The 23658-nt window shown below is 34.4% G+C and overlaps 1 long non-coding RNA gene across 4 annotated transcripts; it reads right to left on the bottom strand.

Annotated features, from left to right (window-relative positions):
• Positions 1-2396: 2396 nt before the first annotated feature.
• On the bottom strand, positions 2397-22891 carry LOC127140226 (uncharacterized). 4 transcript variants are annotated; one of them, XR_007810592.1, is made up of 5 exons: positions 22744-22891; positions 20463-20526; positions 17196-17729; positions 13080-13127; positions 11730-11815 (listed from the first exon to the last, which is right to left on the bottom strand). It is a non-coding gene; the product is annotated as an uncharacterized LOC127140226 (long non-coding RNA). The 4 variants fall into 4 exon arrangements; XR_007810591.1 differs by lacking the exons at positions 11730-11815; positions 13080-13127 and adding an exon at positions 2397-2453; XR_007810590.1 differs by lacking the exon at positions 13080-13127 and having other exon boundaries at positions 11733-11815.
• Between the last annotated feature and the right edge of the window lie 767 nt (positions 22892-23658).

Genomic DNA, 23658 nt, shown 5'->3' with positions numbered 1-23658 from the left:
CTATACTATGACATTTTTTGACCTTTTTTGACGCCATACTATACTATGACATTTTTTGACCGTTTTTGAAGCCATACTATACTATGATATTTTTTTGACCATTTTTGACACCTTTTTATACTATGACATTTTTTGAGTATTTTTGACGCCATACTATACTATGACATTTTTGAGCGTTTTTTGACGCCATACTATACTATGACATTTGTTGGCCATTTTTGATGCCTTACTATACTATGTCATTTTTTGACACCTAATATACTATGACATTTTTTGACAGTTTTTGACGCCTTATGATACTCTGACATTTTTTGACCGTTTTTGACGCCATACTATACTATGTCATTTTTTGATGAATTTTGTCACCTTATTATACTATGACATTTTTTGACCATTTTTGACACCTTATTATACTATGACATTTTTTGAGCGTTTTTGACGGCATACTATACTATGACATTTTTTGAGCGTTTTTGACGCCATACTATACTATGTCATTTTTTTGATGAATTTTGTCACCTTACTATACTATGTCATTTTTTTGATGAATTTTGTCACCTTACTATACTATGACATTTTTTGACATTTTTTGAGCGTTTTTGACGCCATACTATACTATGACATTTTTTGACCTCTTTTGACGCCTTACTATACTATGACATTTTTTGACCATTTTTGACCATTTTTGACACCTTTTTATACTATGACATTTTTTGGCCATTTTTGAAGCCATACTATACTATGACATTTTTTGACCTTTTTTGACGCCTTACTATACTATGACATTTTTTGACCATTTTTGACGCCATACTATACTATGACATTTTTTGACCTTTTTTGACGCCATACTATACTATGACATTTTTTGACCATTTTTGACCATTTTTGACGCCATACTATACTATGACATTTTTTGACCTTTTTTGACGGCATACTATACTATGACATTTTTTGAGCGTTTTTGACGCCATACTATACTATGTCATTTTTTTGATGAATTTTGTCACCTTACTATACTATGTCATTTTTTTGATGAATTTTGTCACCTTACTATACTATGACATTTTTTGACATTTTTTGAGCGTTTTTGACGCCATACTATACTATGACATTTTTTTTGAGCGTTTTTGACGCCATTACTATACTATGACATATTGTTTTGGCCATTTTTGATGCCTTACTATACTATGTCATTTTTTTGACACCTAATATACTATGACATTTTTTGACAGTTTTTGACGCCTTATGATACTCTGACATTTTTTGACCGTTTTTGACGCCATACTATACTATGTCATTTTTTGATGAATTTTGTCACCTTATTATACTAATGACATTTTTTGACCATTTTTGACACCTTATTATACTATGACATTTTTTGAGCGTTTTTGACGCCATACTATACAATGACATTTTTTGACCATTTTTGACGCCATACTATACTATGACATTTTTTGACCATTTTTGAAGCCATACTATACTATGACATTTTTTGACATTTTTTTGATCGTTTTTGACACCATATTATACTATGTCATTTTTTGACCGTTTTTGACGCCATACTATACTATGACATTTTTTGATCGTTTTTGACGTCATACTATACTATGTCATTTTTTGATGAATTTTGTCACCTTATTATACTATGACATTTTTTGACCATTTTTGACACCTTATTATACTATGATATTTTTTGAGCGTTTTTGACGCCATACTATACAATGACATTTTTTGACCATTTTTGACGCCATACTATACTATGACATTTTTTGACCATTTTTGAAGCCATACTATACTATGACATTTTTTGACATTTTTTGATCGTTTTTGACACCATATCTATACTATGTCATTTTTTGACCGTTTTTGACGCCATACTATACTATGACATTTTTTGATCGTTTTTGACGTCATACTATACTATGACATTTTTTGACCTTTTTTGACGCCATACTATACTATGACATTTTTTGACCTTTTTTGACGCATACTATACTATGAATTTTTTGACACCTTAATATACTATGACATTTTTTGACCGTTTTTGACGCCTTATTATACTATGACCTTTTTTTTAACATTTTTTGAGCGTTTTTGACACCATATTATACTATGTCATTTTTTGATGAATTTTGTCACCTTATTATACCATGACATTTTCTGACCTTTTTTTGACACCGTACTATACTATGACATTTTTTTACCTTTTTTGACACCTTACTATACTATGACATTTTTTGAGCGTTTTTGACGCCATACTATACTATGACATTTTTTGAGCATTTTTGACGCCATACTATACTATGACATTTTTTGACCATTTTTGACCATTTTTGACACCTTTTTATACTATGACATTTTTTGACCTTTTTGACACCTTACTATACTATGACATTTTTTGAGCGTTTTTGAAGCCATACTATACTATGATATTTTTTGACCGTTTTTGATGCCTTACTATACAATGACATTTTTTAGCCATTTTTGACGACATACTATACTATGACATTTTTTGACCATTTTTGACGCCATACTATACTATGACATTTTTTGACCATTTTTGAAGCCATACTATACTATGACATTTTTTGACCATCTTTAATGCCTTATTATACTATGACATTTTTTGGCCATTTTTGACACCTTACTATACTATGACATTTTTTGACCATCTTTAATGCCTTATTATACTATGACATTTTTGACCATTTTTACGCCATACTATACTATGATATTTTTTGATCGTTTTTGACGCTATACTATACTATGACATTTTTTGACCATTTTTACGCCATACTGTACAATGACATTTTTTGACCATTTTTGACGCCATATTATACTATGACATTTTTTGACCTTTTTGACGCCATACTATACTATGACATTTTTTGAGCGTTTTTGACGCCATACTATACTATGACATTTTTTGACCGTTTTTGACGCCATACTATACTATGTCATTTTTGATTAATTTTGTCACCTTATTATACTATGACATTTTTTTGACCATTTTTGACACCTTATTATACTATGACATTTTTTGAGCGTTTTTGACGCCATACTATACAATGACATTTTTGACCTTTTTTGACGCCATACTATACTATGACATTTTTGACCATTTTTGAAGCCATACTATACTATGACATTTTTGACCGTTTTTGACACCTTACTATACTATGACATTTTTGACATTTTTTGATCGTTTTTGACACCATACTATACTATGACATTTTTTGACCTTTTTGACGGCATACTATACTATGACATTTTTTGAGCGTTTTTGACGCCATACTATACTATGTCATTTTTTGATGAATTTTGTCACCTTACTATACTATGTCATTTTTTTGATGAATTTTGTCACCTTACTATACTATGACATTTTTTGACATTTTTTGACCATTTTTGACGCCATACTATACTATGACATTTTTTGAGCGTTTTTGACGCATACTATACTATGACATTTTTTGACCGTTTTTGACGCCATACTATACTATGACATTTTTGAGCGTTTTTGACGCCATACTATACTATGACATTTTTTGACCTTTTTTGACCCTTACTATACTATGTCATTTTTTGAGTGTTTTTGACGTCATACTATACTATGACATTTTTTGACAATTTTTGACACCTTTTTATACTATGACATTTTTTGACCTTTTTGACGCCTTACTATACTGTGACATTTTTTGACCTTTTTTGAAGCCTTACTATACTATGACATTTTTTTACCTTTTTTTGACACCATACTATACTATGACATTTTTTGACACCTTACTATACTATGACATTTTTTGACCATTTTTGACCATTTTTGACACCTTTTTATACTATGACATTTTTTGACCATTTTTGACTTTTTTTGAAGCCTTACTATACTATGACATTTTTCAAACACATTGTTATATATCAGCTTAATTTATATCGTCTTACTCTTATCATGCCTTTTTCTGTTTTTGATGCTGCAACACTGAATTTCATCACAGTGGGACTGATAAAGGATTATCTTACTCAAATAAATACTTCTGAAAGCAGAATATTTTGTCTGTCTGTTTCATTATATGGAAGTGAATATTTTAGCCAGCCACTTGTAGCTAGAGGTTAGGGTTAGGGTTACAACCATTAGCCACATGTGGCCAGAGGTTAGGTTAGGGTTAGGGTTATGACTATTAGCCACATGTAGCCAGCCACTATTAGCCACATGTAGCCAGAGGTTAGGGTTAGGGTTAGGGTTACGACCATTAGCCCCTTATAGCCAGAGGTTAGGGTTAGGGTTAGGGTTACGACCATTAGCCCCTTATAGCCAGAGGTTAGGGTTAGGGTTATGACTATGAGCCACATGTAGCCAGAGGTTAGGGTTAGGGTTAGGGTTACAACCATTAGCCACATGTAGCCAGAGGTTAGGGTTAGGGTTAGGGTTACGACCATTAGCCCCTTATAGCCAGAGTTAGGGTTAGGGTTATGACTATGAGCCACATGTCGCCAGAGGTTAGGTTAGGGTTAGGGTTACAACCATTAGCCACATGTAGCCAGAGGTTAGGGTTAGGGTTAGGGTTACGACTATTAGCCACATCTAGCCAGAGGTTAGGGTTAGGGTTAGGGTTATAGCCCTTAGCCAGAGTTAGGGTTAGGGTTATGACCCACATGTAGCCAGAGGTTAGGGTTAGGGTTAGGGTTACAACCATTAGCCACATGTAGCCAGAGGTTAGGGTTAGGGTTAGGGTTAGGTAGCCAGAGGTTAGGGTTAGGGTTAGGGACGACCATTAGCCCCTTATAGCCAGAGGTTAGGGTTAGGGGGTTATGACTATTAGCCACATGTAGCCAGAGGTTAGGGTTAGGGTTATGACTATTAGCCACATGTAGCCACAGGTTAGGGTTAGGGTTAGGGTTACAACCATTAGCCACATGTAGCCAGAGGTTAGGGTTAGGGTTAGGGTTACGACCATTAGCCCCTTATAGCCAGAGGTTAGGGTTAGGGTTAGGGTTACGACCATTAGCCCTTTGTAGCCAGAGGTTAGGGTTAGGGGGTTACGACCATTAGCCCTTTGTAGCCAGAGGTTAGGGTTAGGGTTACGACCATTAGCCCCTTATAGCCAGAGGTTAGGGTTAGGGTTATGACTATGAGCCACATGTAGCCAGAGGTTAGGGTTAGGGTTAGCCACATGTAGCCAGAGGTTAGGGTTAGGGTTAGGGTTACGACCATTAGCCCTTTGTAGCCAGAGGTTAGGGTTAGGGTTACGACCATTAGCCCTTGTAGCCACAGGTTAGGGTTAGGGTTAGGGTTATGACTATTAGCCACATGTAGCCAGAGGTTAGGGTTTTTAGTCTCAATTATATATTTTCATAGCAAGTTGCAAGTAGAGAAATGGTTGGCATTTCTGATACAAATGGAAAAATAGAGAAAACTCAAAATTTATGCTTCAAAACTTTATTGATTCTGTTCCAGACATAATTAACAAAGCACAGCAAAAACAATGACAGATGTGTGACCCCTTGAAGACACTGTTTTATTCTCTCACCCCACATGCTACACATTGTGATGAGCACATAAAAGGTTACACTTATTAAGGACATGTAACTACTTGTGTTTTCTTCTTCAGGTGATGCAGTCTTCTCCTCCCCCTGCAGAGACAGAAACAACAATAACTACAGAAACAGTCCTGAAACATTATTAAAAACATAATTAACACCTTAACATTTTTCAGCATTTTTTGATGCCATATTTGATGACATCTTTTGATGATTTTTGTCACCTTACTATGTCATTTTTTGGAGGTTTTTGATGCCTTACTATATTTTGGTAGTTTTTGGTGGTTTTGACGCTTTACTGTACTATGTCATTTTGTGGTGGTTTTCGATGCCTTATTGTACTATGACATTTTTGAGCGTCTTTGACGCCATACTATACTATGTCATTTTTTGATGAATTTTGTCACCTTACTATACTATGACATTTTTTGAGCGTCTTTGACGCCATACTATACTATGTCATTTTTTGATGAATTTTGTCACCTTACTACTATGACATTTTTTGAGCGTTTTGACGCCATACTATACTATGACATTTTTTGACCTTTTTTGACCCCTTACTATACTATGTCATTTTTTGAGCGTTTTTGACGCCATACTATGACATATTTTGAGCGTTTTTGACAACTTATTATACTATGACATTTTTTTAAACATTTCTTGAGCGTTTTTGACGCCATACTATACTATGTGATTTTTGATGAATTTTGTCACCTTACTATACTATGACATTTTTTTGACCATTTTTGATGCCTTACTATACTTTGACATTTTTGACCTTTTTTGATGCCTTACTATACTTGACATTTTTTGACCTTTTTTGACGCCTTACTATACTATGACATTTTTTGACCTTTTTTGAAGCCTTACTATACTATGACATTTTTTGACCTTTTTTGAAGCCTTACTATACTATGACATTTTTGACCTTTTTGAAGCCTTACTATACTATGACATTTTTTGACCACTTTTGACACCTTTTTATACTATGACATTTTTTGGCCATTTTTGATGCCTTACTACTATGACATTTTTTGAACTTTTTTGAAGCCTTACTATACTATGACATTTTTTGAGTATTTTTGACGCCTTACTATACTATGACATTTTTTGACCTTTTTTGAAGCCTTACTATACTATGACATTTTTTGACCTTTTTGAAGCCTTACTATACTATGACATTTTTTGACCTTTTTTGAAGCCTTACTATACTATGACATTTTTTGACCACTTTTGACACCTTTTATACTATGACATTTTTGAACTTTTTGAAGCCTTACTATACTATGACATTTTTTGAGTATTTTTGACGCCATACTATACTATGACATTTTTTGAGCATTTTTTGACGCCATACTATACTATGACATTTTTTGACCTTTTTTGACGCCTTACTATACTATGACATTTTTTGAGCGTTTTTGACGCCATACTATACTATGACATTTTTGACCTTTTTTGACACCTTATTATACTATGACATTTTTTGACCATTTTTGACCTTTTGACACCTTTTTATACTATGACATTTTTTGGCCATTTTTGATGCCTTACTATACTATGTCATTTTTTGAGCGTTTTTGACGTCATACTATACTATGACATTTTTTGGCCATTTTTGATGCCTTACTATACTTTGACATTTTTTGACCTTTTTTGACGCCTTACTATACTGTGACATTTTTTGACCGTTTTTGACGCCTTACTATACTATGACATTTTTTTGACCACTTTTGACACCTTATTATACTATGACATTTTTTGACCATTTTTGACATTTTTGACACCTTTTTATACTATGACATTTTTTGGCCATTTTTGATGCCTTACTTACTATGACATTTTTTGACCGTTTTTGACGCCATACTCTACTATGACATTTTTTGAGCGTTTTTGACGCCATACTATACTATGACATTTTTTTGAGCGTTTTTGACGTCATACTATACTATGACATTTTTTGACCTTTTTTGAAGCCTTACTATACTATGACATTTTTTGACCTTTTTTGACGCCTTACTATACTTTGACATTTTTTGACCTTTTTGAAGCCTTACTATACTATGACATTTTTTGACCTTTTTGACGCCATACTATACTATGACTTTTTTGACCCTTACTATACTATGACATTTTTTGACCATTTTTGACACCTTTTTATACTATGACATTTTTTGACCTTTTTTGATGCCTTACTATACTATGACATTTTTTGACCTTTTTTGACGCCATACTATACTATGTCATTTTTTGATGATTTTTGTCACCTTACTATACTATGACATTTTTTGACCTTTTTTGAAGCCTTACTATACTATGACATTTTTTGACCTTTTTTGACGCCTTACTATACTATGTCATTTTTTGAGCGTTTTTGACGCCATACTATACTATGACATTTTTGACCGTTTTTGACGCCATACTATACTATGACATTTTTTTTTGACATACTATACTATGACATTTTTTGACCTTTTTTGACCCCTTACTATACTATGTCATTTTTTGAGTGTTTTTGACGTCATACTATACTATGACATTTTTTGACAATTTTTGACACCTTTTTATACTATGACATTTTTTGACCTTTTTTGACGCCTTACTATACTGTGACATTTTTTGACCTTTTTTGAAGCCTTACTATACTATGACATTTTTTTACCTTTTTTGACACCATACTATACTATGACATTTTTTGACACCTTACTATACTATGACATTTTTTTGACCATTTTTGACCATTTTGACACCTTTTATACTATGACATTTTTTGACCATTTTTGACTTTTTTTGAAGCCTTACTATACTATGACATTTTTCAAACACATTGTTATATATCAGCTTAATTTATATCGTCTTACTCTTATCATGCCTTTTTTCTGTTTTTGATGCTGCAACACTGAATTTCATCACAGTGGGACTGATAAAGGATTATCTTACTCAAATAAATACTTCTGAAAGCAGAATATTTTGTCTGTCTGTTTCATTATATGGAAGTGAATATTTTAGCCAGCCACTTGTAGCTAGAGGTTAGGGTTAGGGTTACAACCATTAGCCACATGTGGCCAGAGGTTAGGGTTAGGGTTAGGGTTATGACTATTAGCCACATGTAGCCAGAGGTTAGGGTTAGGGTTAGGGTTACGACTATTAGCCACATGTAGCCAGAGGTTAGGGTTAGGGTTAGGGTTACGACCATTAGCCCCTTATAGCCAGAGGTTAGGGTTAGGGTTAGGGTTACGACCATTAGAGCCAGAGGTTAGGGTTAGGGGGAGCCACATGTAGCCAGAGGTTAGGGTTAGGGTTAGGGTTACAACCATTAGCCACATGTAGCCAGAGGTTAGGGTTAGGGTTAACCATTAGCCCCTTATAGCCAGAGGTTAGGGTTAGGGTTATGACTATGAGCCACATGTCGCCAGAGGTTAGGGTTAGGGTTAGGGTTACAACCATTAGCCACATGTAGCCAGAGGTTAGGGTTAGGGTTAGGGTTACGACTATTAGCCACATCTAGCCAGAGGTTAGGGTTAGGGTTAGGGTTACGACCATTAGCCCCTTATAGCCAGAGGTTAGGGTTAGGGTTATGACCCACATGTAGCCAGAGGTTAGGGTTAGGGTTAGGGTTACAACCATTAGCCACATGTAGCCAGAGGTTAGGGTTAGGGTTAGGGTTACAACCATTAGCCACATGTAGCCAGAGGTTAGGGTTAGGGTTAGGGTTACGACCATTAGCCCCTTATAGCCAGAGGTTAGGGTTAGGGTTAGGGTTATGACTATTAGCCACATGTAGCCAGAGGTTAGGGTTAGGGTTATGACTATTAGCCACATGTAGCCAGAGGTTAGGGTTAGGGTTAGGGTTACAACCATTAGCCACATGTAGCCAGAGGTTAGGGTTAGGGTTAGGGTTACGACCATTAGCCCCTTTAGCCAGAGGTTAGGGTTAGGTTAGGTTACGACCATTAGCCAGAGGTTAGGGTTAGGGTTAGGGTTACGACCATTAGCCCTTTGTAGCCAGATAGGGTTAGGGTTACGACCATTAGCCCCTTATAGCCAGAGGTTAGGGTTAGGGTTATGACTATGAGCCACATGTAGCCAGAGGTTAGGGTTAGGGTTAGGGTTACAACCATTAGCCACATGTAGCCAGAGGTTAGGGTTAGGGTTAGGGTTACGACCATTAGCCCTTTGTAGCCAGAGGTTAGGGTTAGGGTTACGACCATTAGCCCCTTGTAGCCACAGGTTAGGGTTAGGGTTAGGGTTATGACTATTAGCCACATGTAGCCAGAGGTTAGGGTTTTTAGTCTCAATTATATATTTTCATAGCAAGTTGCAAGTAGAGAATGGTTGGCATTTCTGATACAAATGGAAAAATAGAGAAAACTCAAAATTTATGCTTCAAAACTTTATTGATTCTGTTCCAGACAATAATTAACAAAGCACAGCAAAAACAATGACAGATGTGTGACCCCTTGAAGACACTGTTTTATTCTCTCACCCCACATGCTACACATTGTGATGAGCACATAAAAGGTTACACTTATTAAGGACATGTAACTACTTGTGTTTTCTTCTTCAGGTGATGCAGTCTTCTCCTCCCCCTGCAGAGACAGAAACAACAATAACTACAGAAACAGTCCTGAAACATTATTAAAAACATAATTAACACCTTAACATTTTTCAGCATTTTTTGATGCCATATTTGATGACATCTTTTGATGATTTTTGTCACCTTACTATGTCATTTTTTGGAGGTTTTTGATGCCTTACTATTTTGGTAGTTTTTGGTGGTTTTGACGCTTTACTGTACTATGTCATTTTGTGGTGGTTTTCGATGCCTTATTGTACTATGACATTTTTTGAGCGTCTTTGACGCCATACTATACTATGTCATTTTTTGATGAATTTTGTCACCTTACTATACTATGACATTTTTTGAGCGTCTTTGACGCCATACTATACTATGTCATTTTTGATGAATTTTGTCACCTTACTATACTATGACATTTTTGAGCGTTTTTGACGCCATACTATACTATGACATTTTTTGACCTTTTTTGACCCCTTACTATACTATGTCATTTTTGAGCGTTTTTGACGCCATACTATGACATATTTTGAGCGTTTTTGACAACTTATTATACTATGACATTTTTTTTAAACATTTCTTGAGCGTTTTTGACGCCATACTATACTATGTGATTTTTTTTGAATTTTGTCACCTTACTATACTATGACATTTTTTGACCATTTTTGATGCCTTACTATACTTTGACATTTTTGACCTTTTTTTGCCTTACTATACTTTGACATTTTTTGACCTTTTTTGACGCCTTACTATACTATGACATTTTTTGACCTTTTTTGAAGCCTTACTATACTATGACATTTTTTGACCTTTTTTGAAGCCTTACTACTATGACATTTTTTTTGACCACTTTTGACACCTTTTTTATACTATGACATTTTTTGGCCATTTTTGATGCCTTACTATACTATGACATTTTTTGAACTTTTTGAAGCCTTACTATACTATGACATTTTTGAGTATTTGACGCCATACTATACTATGACTTTTTTGACCTTTTTTGAAGCCTTACTATACTATGACATTTTTTTGACCACTTTTGACACCTTATTATACTATGACATTTTTTGACCATTTTTGACGCCTTACTATACTATGACATTTTTTGACCACTTTTGACCATTTTTGACACCTTATTATACTATGACATTTTTTGACCATTTTTGACGCCATACTATACTATGACATTTTTTGAGCGTCTTTGACGCCATACTATACTATGACATTTTTTTTACCTTTTTTGACGCCTTACTATACTATGACATTTTTTGAACTTTTTTGAAGCCTTACTATACTATGACATTTTTTGAGTATTTTTGACGCCTTACTATACTATGACATTTTTTGACCTTTTTTGAAGCCTTACTATACTATGACATTTTTTGACCTTTTTTGAAGCCTTACTATACTATGACATTTTTTGACCTTTTTGAAGCCTTACTATACTATGACATTTTTTGACCACTTTTGACACCTTTTATACTATGACATTTTTTGAACTTTTTTGAAGCCTTACTATACTATGACATTTTTTGAGTATTTTTGACGCCATACTATACTATGACATTTTTTGAGCATTTTTTGACGCCATACTATACTATGACATTTTTTGACCTTTTTTGACGCCTTACTATACTATGACATTTTTGAGCGTTTTTGACGCCATACTATACTATGACATTTTTTGACCTTTTTTGACACCTTATTATACTATGACATTTTTTGACCATTTTTTGACCATTTTTGACACCTTTTATACTATGACATTTTTTGGCCATTTTTGATGCCTTACTATACTATGTCATTTTTTGAGCGTTTTTGACGTCATACTATACTATGACATTTTTTGGCCATTTTTGATGCCTTACTATACTTTGACATTTTTTGACCTTTTTTGACGCCTTACTATACTGTGACATTTTTTGACCGGTTTTTGACGCCTTACTATACTATGACATTTTTTTGACCACTTTTGACACCTATTATACTATGACTTTTTGACCATTTTTGACCATTTTTGACACCTTTTTTATACTATGACATTTTTTGGCCATTTTTGATGCCTTACTATACTATGACATTTTTTGACCGTTTTTGACGCCATACTCTACTATGACATTTTTTGAGCGTTTTTTGACGCCATACTATACTATGACATTTTTTGAGCGTTTTTTGACGTCATACTATACTATGACATTTTTTGACCTTTTTTGAAGCCTTACTATACTATGACATTTTTTGACCTTTTTTGACGCCTTACTATACTTTGACATTTTTTGACCTTTTTTGAAGCCTTACTATACTATGACATTTTTTGACCTTTTTTGACGCCATACTATACTATGACATTTTTTTGACGCCTTACTATACTTATGACATTTTTTGACCATTTTTGACACCTTTTTTATACTATGACATTTTTTGACCTTTTTTTGATGCCTTACTATACTATGACATTTTTTGACCTTTTTTGACGCCATACTATACTATGTCATTTTTTGATGAATTTTTGTCACCTTACTATATACTATGACATTTTTTGACCTTTTTTTGAAGCCTTACTATACTATGACATTTTTTGACCTTTTTTGACGCCTACTATACCTATGTCATTTTTTTGAGCGTTTTGACGCCATACTATACTATGACATTTTTTGACCGTTTTGACGCCATACTATACTATGACATTTTTTGAGCGTTTTTGACGCCATACTATACTATGACATTTTTTGACCCTTTTTTGACCCCTTACTATACTATGTCATTTTTTTGAGTGTTTTTGACGTCATACTATACTATGACATTTTTTGCAATTTTTGACACCTTTTTATACTATGACATTTTTTGACCTTTTTTGGACGCCTTACTATACTGTGACATTTTTTGACCTTTTTTGAAGCCTTACTATACTATGACATTTTTTACCTTTTTTGACACCATACTATACTATGACATTTTTTGACACCTTACTATACTATGACATTTTTTGACCATTTTTGACCATTTTTGACACCTTTTTATACTATGACATTTTTTGACCATTTTTGACTTTTTTGAAGCCTTACTATACTATGACATTTTTCAAACACATTGTTATATATCAGCTTAATTTATATCGTCTTACTCTTATCATGCCTTTTTCTGTTTTTGATGCTGCAACACTGAATTTCATCACAGTGGGACTGATAAAGGATTATCTTACTCAAATAAATACCTTCTGAAAGCAGAATATTTTGTCTGTCTGTTTCATTATATGGAAGTGAATATTTTAGCCAGCCACTTGTAGCTAGAGGTTAGGGTTAGGGTTACAACATTAGCCACATGTGGCCAGAGGTTAGGGTTAGGGTTAGGGTTATGACTATTAGCCACATGTAGCCAGAGGTTAGGGTTAGGGTTAGGGTTACGACTATTAGCCACATGTAGCCAGAGGTTAGGGTTAGGGTTAGGGTTACGACCATTAGCCCCTTATAGCCAGAGGTTAGGGTTAGGGTTAGGGTTACGACCATTAGCCCCTTATAGCCAGAGGTTAGGGTTAGGGTTATGACTATGAGCCACATGTAGCCAGAGGTTAGGGTTAGGGTTAGGGTTACAACCATTAGCACACATGTAGCCAGAGGTTAGGGTTAGGGTTAGGGTTACGACCATTAGCCCCTTATAGCCAGAGGTTAGGGTTAGGGTTATGACTATGAGCCACATGTCGCGCCAGAGGTTAGGGTTAGGGTTAGGGTTACAACCATTAGCCACATGTAGCCAGAGGTTAGGGTTAGGGTTAGGGTTACGACTATTAGCCACATCTAGCCAGAGGTTAGGGTTAGGGTTAGGGTTACGACCATTAGCCCCTTATAGCCAGAGGTTAGGGTTAGGGTTATGACTATGAGCCACATGTAGCCAGAGGTTAGGGTTAGGGTTAGGGTTACAACCATTAGCCACATGTAGCCAGAGGTTAGGGTTAGGGTTAGGGTTACAACCATTAGCCACATGTAGCCAGAGGTTAGGGTTAGGGTTAGGGTTACGACCATTAGCCCCTTATAGCCAGAGGTTAGGGTTAGGGTTAGGGTTATGACTATTAGCCACATGTAGCCAGAGGTTAGGGTTAGGGTTATGACTATTAGCCACATGTAGCCACAGGTTAGGGTTAGGGTTAGGGTTACAACCATGTAGCCACATGTAGCCAGAGGTTAGGGTTAGGGTTAGGGTTTACGACCATTAGCCCCTTATAGCCAGAGGTTAGGGTTAGGGTTAGGGTTACGACCATTAGCCCTTTGTAGCCAGAGGTTAGGGTTAGGGTTAGGGTTACGACCATTAGCCCTTTGTAGCCAGAGGTTAGGGTTAGGGTTACGACCATTAGCCCTTATAGCCAGAGGTTAGGGTTAGGGTTATGACTATGAGCCACATGTAGCCAGAGGTTAGGGTTAGGGTTAGGGTTACAACCATTAGCCACATGTAGCCAGAGGTTAGGGTTAGGGTTAGGGTTACGACCATTAGCCCTTTGTAGCCAGAGGTTAGGGTTAGGGTTACGACCATTAGCCCCTTGTAGCACAGGTTAGGGTTAGGGTTAGGGTTATGACTATTAGCCACATGTAGCCAGAGGTTAGGGTTTTTAGTCTCAATTATATATTTTCATAGCAAGTTGCAAGTAGAGAATGGTTGGCATTTCTGATACAAATGGAAAAATAGAGAAAACTCAAAATTTATGCTTCAAAACTTTATTGATTCTGTTCCAGACAATAATTAACAAAGCACAGCAAAAACAATGACAGATGTGTGACCCCTTGAAGACACTGTTTTATTCTCTCACCCCACATGCTACACATTGTGATGAGCACATAAAAGGTTACACTTATTAAGGACATGTAACTACTTGTGTTTTCCTTCTTCAGGTGATGCAGTCTTCTCCTCCCCCTGCAGAGACAGAAACAACAATAACTACAGAAACAGTCCTGAAACATTATTAAAAACATAATTAACACCTTAACATTTTTCAGCATTTTTGATGCCATATTTGATGACATCTTTTGATGATTTTTGTCACCTTACTATGTCATTTTTTGGAGGTTTTTGATGCTTACTATATTTTGGTAGTTTTTGGTGGTTTTTGACGCTTTACTGTACTATGTCATTTTGTGGTGGTTTTCGATGCCTTATTGTACTATGACATTTTTTGAGCGTCTTTGACGCCATACTATACTATGTCATTTTTTGATGAATTTTGTCACCTTACTATACTATGACATTTTTTGAGCGTCTTTGACGCCATACTATACTATGTCATTTTTTGATGATTTTGTCACCTTACTATACTATGACATTTTTTGAGCGTTTTTGACGCCATACTATACTATGACATTTTTTGACCTTTTTGACCCCTTACTATACTATGTCATTTTTTGAGCGTTTTTGACGCCATACTAGTGACATATTTTGAGCGTTTTTGACAACTTATTATACTATGACATTTTTTTAAACATTTCTTGAGCGTTTTTGACGCCATACTATACTATGTGATTTTTTGATGAATTTTGTCACCTTACTATACTATGACATTTTTTGACCATTTTGATGCCTTACTATACTTTGACATTTTTTGACCTTTTTGATGCTTACTATACTTTGACATTTTTTGACCTTTTTTGACGCCTTCTATACTATGACATTTTTTTGACCTTTTTTGAAGCCTTACTATACTATGACAATTTTTTGACCTTTTTTGAAAGCCTTACTATACTATGACATTTTTTGACCTTTTTTGGAAGCCTTACTATACTATGACATTTTTTGACCTTTTTTGAAGCCTTACTATACTATGACATTTTTTTGACCACTTTTGACACCTTTTTATACTATGACATTTTTTGGGCCATTTTTGATGCCTTACTATACTATGACATTTTTTGAACTTTTTTGAAGCCTTACTATACTATGACATTTTTTGAGTATTTTTGACGCCATACTATACTATGACATTTTTTGACCTTTTTTGAAGCCTTACTATACTATGACATTTTTTTGACCACTTTTGACACCTTATTATACTATGACATTTTTTTGACCATTTTTGACGACCTTACTATACTATGACATTTTTTGACCACTTTTGACCATTTTTGACACCTTATTATACTATGGACATTTTTTGACCATTTTTGACGCCATACTATACTATGACATTTTTTGAGCGTCTTTTGACGCCATACTATACTATGACATTTTTTTTTACCTTTTTTGACGCCTTAACTATACTATGACATTTTTTGAACTTTTTTGAAGCCTTACTATACTATGACATTTTTTGAGTATTTTTGACGCCTTACTATACTATGACATTTTTTGACCTTTTTTGAAGCCTTACTATACTATGACATTTTTGACCTTTTTTGAAGCCTTACTATACTATGACATTTTTTTGACCTACTTTTTGACCACTCTCCTTTTATACTATGACATTTTTTGACCATTTTTGATGCCTTACTATACTATGACATTTTTGAACTTTTTGATGCTTACTATACTATGACATTTTTTTTTGACGCCATACTATACTATGACATTTTTTGACCTTTTTTGAAGCCTTACTATACTATGACATTTTTTGACCTTTTTTGAAGCCTTATATTCTTGCATTTTTGCACTTTTGACACCTTTTTATACTATGACATTTTTTGAACTTTTTTGAAGCCTTACTATACTATGACATTTTTTGAGCGTTTTTGACGCCATACTATACTATGACATTTTTTGACCTTTTTTTGACACCTTATATACTATGACATTTTTTTTTGACCATTTACATGACATTTTTTGATTTTTTGACACCTTTTCTATGACATTTTTTTGACCATTTTTTGACACCTTTTTATACTATGACATTTTTTGGCCATTTTTGATGCCTTACTATACTATGTCATTTTTTGAGCGTTTTTGACGTCATACTATTACTATGACATTTTTTTGGCCATTTTTGATGCCTTACTATACTTTGACATTTTTTTGACCTTTTTTGACGCCTTACTATACTGTGACATTTTTTGACCGTTTTTGACGCCTTACTATACTATGACATTTTTTTGACCACTTTTGACACCTTATTATACTATGACATTTTTTGACCATTTTTGACCATTTTTGACACCTTTTTATACTATGACATTTTTTGGCCATTTTTGATGCCTTACTATACTATGACATTTTTTGACCGTTTTTGACGCCATACTCTACTATGACATTTTTTGAGCGTTTTTGACGCCATACTATACTATGACATTTTTTTGAGCGTTTTTGACGTCATACTATACTATGACATTTTTTGACCTTTTTTGAAGCCTTACTATACTATGACATTTTTTGACCTTTTTTGACGCCTTACTATACTTTGACATTTTTTGACCTTTTTTGAAGCCTTACTATACTATGACATTTTTTTGACCTTTTTTGACGCCATACTATACTATGACATTTTTTGACGCCTTACTATACTATGACATTTTTTGACCATTTTTGACACCTTTTTATACTATGACATTTTTTGACCTTTTTTGATGCCTTACTATACTATGACATTTTTTGACCTTTTTTGACGCCATACTATACTATGTCATTTTTTGATGAATTTTGTCACCTTACTATACTATGACATTTTTTGACCTTTTTTGAAGCCTTACTATACTATGACATTTTTTGACCTTTTTTGACGCCTTACTATACTATGTCATTTTTTGAGCGTTTTTGACGCCATACTATACTATGACATTTTTTGACCGTTTTTGACGCCATACTATACTATGACATTTTTTGAGCGTTTTTGACGCCATACTATACTATGACATTTTTTGACCTTTTTTGACCCCTTACTATACTATGTCATTTTTTGAGTGTTTTTGACGTCATACTATACTATGACATTTTTTGACAATTTTTGACACCTTTTTATACTATGACATTTTTTGACCTTTTTTGACGCCTTACTATACTGTGACATTTTTTGACCTTTTTTGAAGCCTTACTATACTATGACATTTTTTTACCTTTTTTGACACCATACTATACTATGACATTTTTTGACACCTTACTATACTATGACATTTTTTGACCATTTTTGACCATTTTTGACACCTTTTTATACTATGACATTTTTTGACCATTTTTGACTTTTTTTGAAGCCTTACTATACTATGACATTTTTCAAACACATTGTTATATATCAGCTTAATTTATATCGTCTTACTCTTATCATGCCTTTTTCTGTTTTTGATGCTGCAACACTGAATTTCATCACAGTGGGACTGATAAAGGATTATCTTACTCAAATAAATACTTCTGAAAGCAGAATATTTTGTCTGTCTGTTTCATTATATGGAAGTGAATATTTTAGCCAGCCACTTGTAGCTAGAGGTTAGGGTTAGGGTTACAACCATTAGCCACATGTGGCCAGAGGTTAGGGTTAGGGTTAGGGTTATGACTATTAGCCACATGTAGCCAGAGGTTAGGGTTAGGGTTAGGGTTACGACTATTAGCCACATGTAGCCAGAGGTTAGGGTTAGGGTTAGGGTTACGACCATTAGCCCCTTATAGCCAGAGGTTAGGGTTAGGGTTAGGGTTACGACCATTAGCCCCTTATAGCCAGAGGTTAGGGTTAGGGTTATGACTATGAGCCACATGTAGCCAGAGGTTAGGGTTAGGGTTAGGGTTACAACCATTAGCCACATGTAGCCAGAGGTTAGGGTTAGGGTTAGGGTTACGACCATTAGCCCCTTATAGCCAGAGGTTAGGGTTAGGGTTATGACTATGAGCCACATGTCGCCAGAGGTTAGGGTTAGGGTTAGGGTTACAACCATTAGCCACATGTAGCCAGAGGTTAGGGTTAGGGTTAGGGTTACGACTATTAGCCACATCTAGCCAGAGGTTAGGGTTAGGGTTAGGGTTACGACCATTAGCCCCTTATAGCCAGAGGTTAGGGTTAGGGTTATGACTATGAGCCACATGTAGCCAGAGGTTAGGGTTAGGGTTAGGGTTACAACCATTAGCCACATGTAGCCAGAGGTTAGGGTTATGTAGGGTTAGGTTAGGGTTACGACCATTAGCCCCTTATAGCCAGAGGTTAGGGTTAGGGTTAGGGTTATGACTATTAGCCACATGTAGCCAGAGGTTAGGGTTAGGGTTATGACTATTAGCCACATGTAGCCACAGGTTAGGGTTAGGGTTAGGGTTACAACCATTAGCCACATGTAGCCAGAGGTTAGGGTTAGGGTTAGGGTTACGACCATTAGCCCCTTATAGCCAGAGGTTAGGGTTAGGGTTAGGGTTACGACCATTAGCCCTTTGTAGCCAGAGGTTAGGGTTAGGGTTAGGGTTACGACCATTAGCCCTTTGTAGCCAGAGGTTAGGGTTAGGGTTACGACCATTAGCCCCTTATAGCCAGAGGTTAGGGTTAGGGTTATGACTATGAGCCACATGTAGCCAGAGGTTAGGGTTAGGGTTAGGGTTACAACCATTAGCCACATGTAGCCAGAGGTTAGGGTTAGGGTTAGGGTTACGACCATTAGCCCTTTGTAGCCAGAGGTTAGGGTTAGGGTTACGACCATTAGCCCCTTGTAGCCACAGGTTAGGGTTAGGGTTAGGGTTATGACTATTAGCCACATGTAGCCAGAGGTTAGGGTTTTTAGTCTCAATTATATATTTTCATAGCAAGTTGCAAGTAGAGAATGGTTGGCATTTCTGATACAAATGGAAAAATAGAGAAAACTCAAAATTTATGCTTCAAAACTTTATTGATTCTGTTCCAGACAATAATTAACAAAGCACAGCAAAAACAATGACAGATGTGTGACCCCTTGAAGACACTGTTTTATTCTCTCACCCCACATGCTACACATTGTGATGAGCACATAAAAGGTTACACTTATTAAGGACATGTAACTACTTGTGTTTTCTTCTTCAGGTGATGCAGTCTTCTCCTCCCCCTGCAGAGACAGAAACAACAATAACTACAGAAACAGTCCTGAAACATTATTAAAAACATAATTAACACCTTAACATTTTTCAGCATTTTTTGATGCCATATTTGATGACATCTTTTGATGATTTTTGTCACCTTACTATGTCATTTTTTGGAGGTTTTTGATGCCTTACTATATTTTGGTAGTTTTTGGTGGTTTTTGACGCTTTACTGTACTATGTCATTTTGTGGTGGTTTTCGATGCCTTATTGTACTATGACATTTTTTGAGCGTCTTTGACGCCATACTATACTATGTCATTTTTTGATGAATTTTGTCACCTTACTATACTATGACATTTTTTGAGCGTCTTTGACGCCATACTATACTATGTCATTTTTTGATGAATTTTGTCACCTTACTATACTATGACATTTTTTGAGCGTTTTTGACGCCATACTATACTATGACATTTTTTGACCTTTTTTGACCCCTTACTATACTATGTCATTTTTTGAGCGTTTTTGACGCCATACTATGACATATTTTGAGCGTTTTTGACAACTTATTATACTATGACATTTTTTTTAAACATTTCTTGAGCGTTTTTGACGCCATACTATACTATGTGATTTTTTGATGAATTTTGTCACCTTACTATACTATGACATTTTTTGACCATTTTTGATGCCTTACTATACTTTGACATTTTTTGACCTTTTTTGATGCCTTACTATACTTTGACATTTTTTGACCTTTTTTGACGCCTTACTATACTATGACATTTTTTGACCTTTTTTGAAGCCTTACTATACTATGACATTTTTTGACCTTTTTTGAAGCCTTACTATACTATGACATTTTTTGACCTTTTTTGAAGCCTTACTATACTATGACATTTTTTTGACCACTTTTGACACCTTTTTATACTATGACATTTTTTGGCCATTTTTGATGCCTTACTATACTATGACATTTTTTGAACTTTTTTGAAGCCTTACTATACTATGACATTTTTTGAGTATTTTTGACGCCATACTATACTATGACATTTTTTGACCTTTTTTGAAGCCTTACTATACTATGACATTTTTTGACCACTTTTGACACCTTATTATACTATGACATTTTTTGACCATTTTTGACGCCTTACTATACTATGACATTTTTTGACCACTTTTGACCATTTTTGACACCTTATTATACTATGACATTTTTTGACCATTTTTGACGCCATACTATACTATGACATTTTTTGAGCGTCTTTGACGCCATACTATACTATGACATTTTTTTTTACCTTTTTTGACGCCTTACTATACTATGACATTTTTTGAACTTTTTTGAAGCCTTACTATACTATGACATTTTTTGAGTATTTTTGACGCCTTACTATACTATGACATTTTTTGACCTTTTTTGAAGCCTTACTATACTATGACATTTTTTGACCTTTTTTTGAAGCCTTACTATACTATGACATTTTTTGACCTTTTTTGAAGCCTTACTATACTATGACATTTTTTTGACCACTTTTGACACCTTTTTATACTATGACATTTTTTGGCCATTTTTGATGCCTTACTATACTATGACATTTTTTGAACTTTTTTGAAGCCTTACTATACTATGACATTTTTTGAGTATTTTTGACGCCATACTATACTATGACATTTTTTGACCTCTTTTGAAGCCTTACTATACTATGACATTTTTTTGACCACTTTTGACACCTTATTATACTATGACATTTTTTGACCATTTTTGACGCCTTACTATACTATGACATTTTTTGACCACTTTTGACCATTTTTGACACCTTATTATACTATGACATTTTTTGACCATTTTTGACGCCATACTATACTATGACATTTTTTGAGCGTCTTTGACGCCATACTATACTATGACATTTTTTTTTACCTTTTTTGACGCCTTACTATACTATGACATTTTTTGAACTTTTTTGAAGCCTTACTATACTATGACATTTTTTGAGTATTTTTGACGCCTTACTATACTATGACATTTTTTGACCTTTTTTGAAGCCTTACTATACTATGACATTTTTTGACCTTTTTTGAAGCCTTACTATACTATGACATTTTTTGACCTTTTTTGAAGCCTTACTATACTATGACATTTTTTTGACCACTTTTGACACCTTTTTATACTATGACATTTTTTGAACTTTTTTGAAGCCTTACTATACTATGACATTTTTTGAGTATTTTTGACGCCATACTATACTATGACATTTTTTGAGCATTTTTGACGCCATACTATACTATGACATTTTTTGACCTTTTTTGACGCCTTACTATACTATGACATTTTTTGAGCGTTTTTGACGCCATACTATACTATGACATTTTTTGACCTTTTTTGACACCTTATTATACTATGACATTTTTTGACCATTTTTGACCATTTTTGACACCTTTTTATACTATGACATTTTTTGGCCATTTTTTGATGCCTTACTATACTATGTCATTTTTTTGAGCGTTTTTGACGTCATACTATACTATGACATTTTTTGGCCATTTTTGATGCCTTACTATACTTTGACATTTTTTGACCTTTTTTGACGCCTTACTATACTGTGACATTTTTTGACCGTTTTTGACGCCTTACTATACTATGACATTTTTTTGACCACTTTTGACCACCTTATTATACTATGACATTTTTTGACCATTTTTGACCATTTTTGACACCTTTTTATACTATGACATTTTTTGACCATTTTTGACGCCATACTATACTATGACATTTTTTGAGCGTCTTTGACGCCATACTATACTATGACATTTTTTTTTACCTTTTTTGACGCCTTACTATACTATGACATTTTTTGAACTTTTTTGAAGCCTTACTATACTATGACATTTTTTGAGTATTTTTGACGCTTACTATACTATGACATTTTTTGACCTTTTTTGAAGCCTTTACTATACTATGACATTTTTTGACCTTTTTTGAAGCCTTACTATACTATGACATTTTTTGACTTTTTTGAGCCTTACTATACTATGACATTTTTTGACCACTTTTGACACCTTTTTATACTATGACATTTTTGAACTTTTTTGAAGCCTTACTATACTATGACATTTTTTGAGTATTTTTGACGCCATACTATACTATGACATTTTTTGAGCATTTTTGACGCCATACTATACTATGACATTTTTTGACCTTTTTTGACGCCTTACTATACTATGACATTTTTTGAGCGTTTTTTGACGCCATACTATACTATGACATTTTTGACCTTTTTTGACACCTTATTATACTATGACATTTTTTGACCATTTTTGACCATTTTTGACACCTTTTTATACTATGACATTTTTTGGCCATTTTTGATGCCTTACTATACTATGTCATTTTTTGAGCGTTTTTGACGTCATACTATACTATGACATTTTTTGGCCATTTTTGATGCCTTACTATACTTGACATTTTTTGACCTTTTTTGACGCCTTACTATACTGTGACATTTTTTGACGTTTTTGACTTTTACTATGACATTTTTTTGACCACTTTTGACACCTTATTATACTATGACATTTTTACCATTTTTGACCATTTTTGACACTTTTTTATA

The sequence above is a fragment of the Lates calcarifer genome, unplaced genomic scaffold, assembly GCF_001640805.2.
Source record: "Lates calcarifer isolate ASB-BC8 unplaced genomic scaffold, TLL_Latcal_v3 _unitig_2591_quiver_2124, whole genome shotgun sequence".
Lineage (NCBI taxonomy): Eukaryota > Metazoa > Chordata > Actinopteri > Centropomidae > Lates > Lates calcarifer.
The sequence above is the reverse complement of the archived record's forward strand: the minus strand, read 5'-3'. Positions and strand labels throughout refer to the sequence as shown.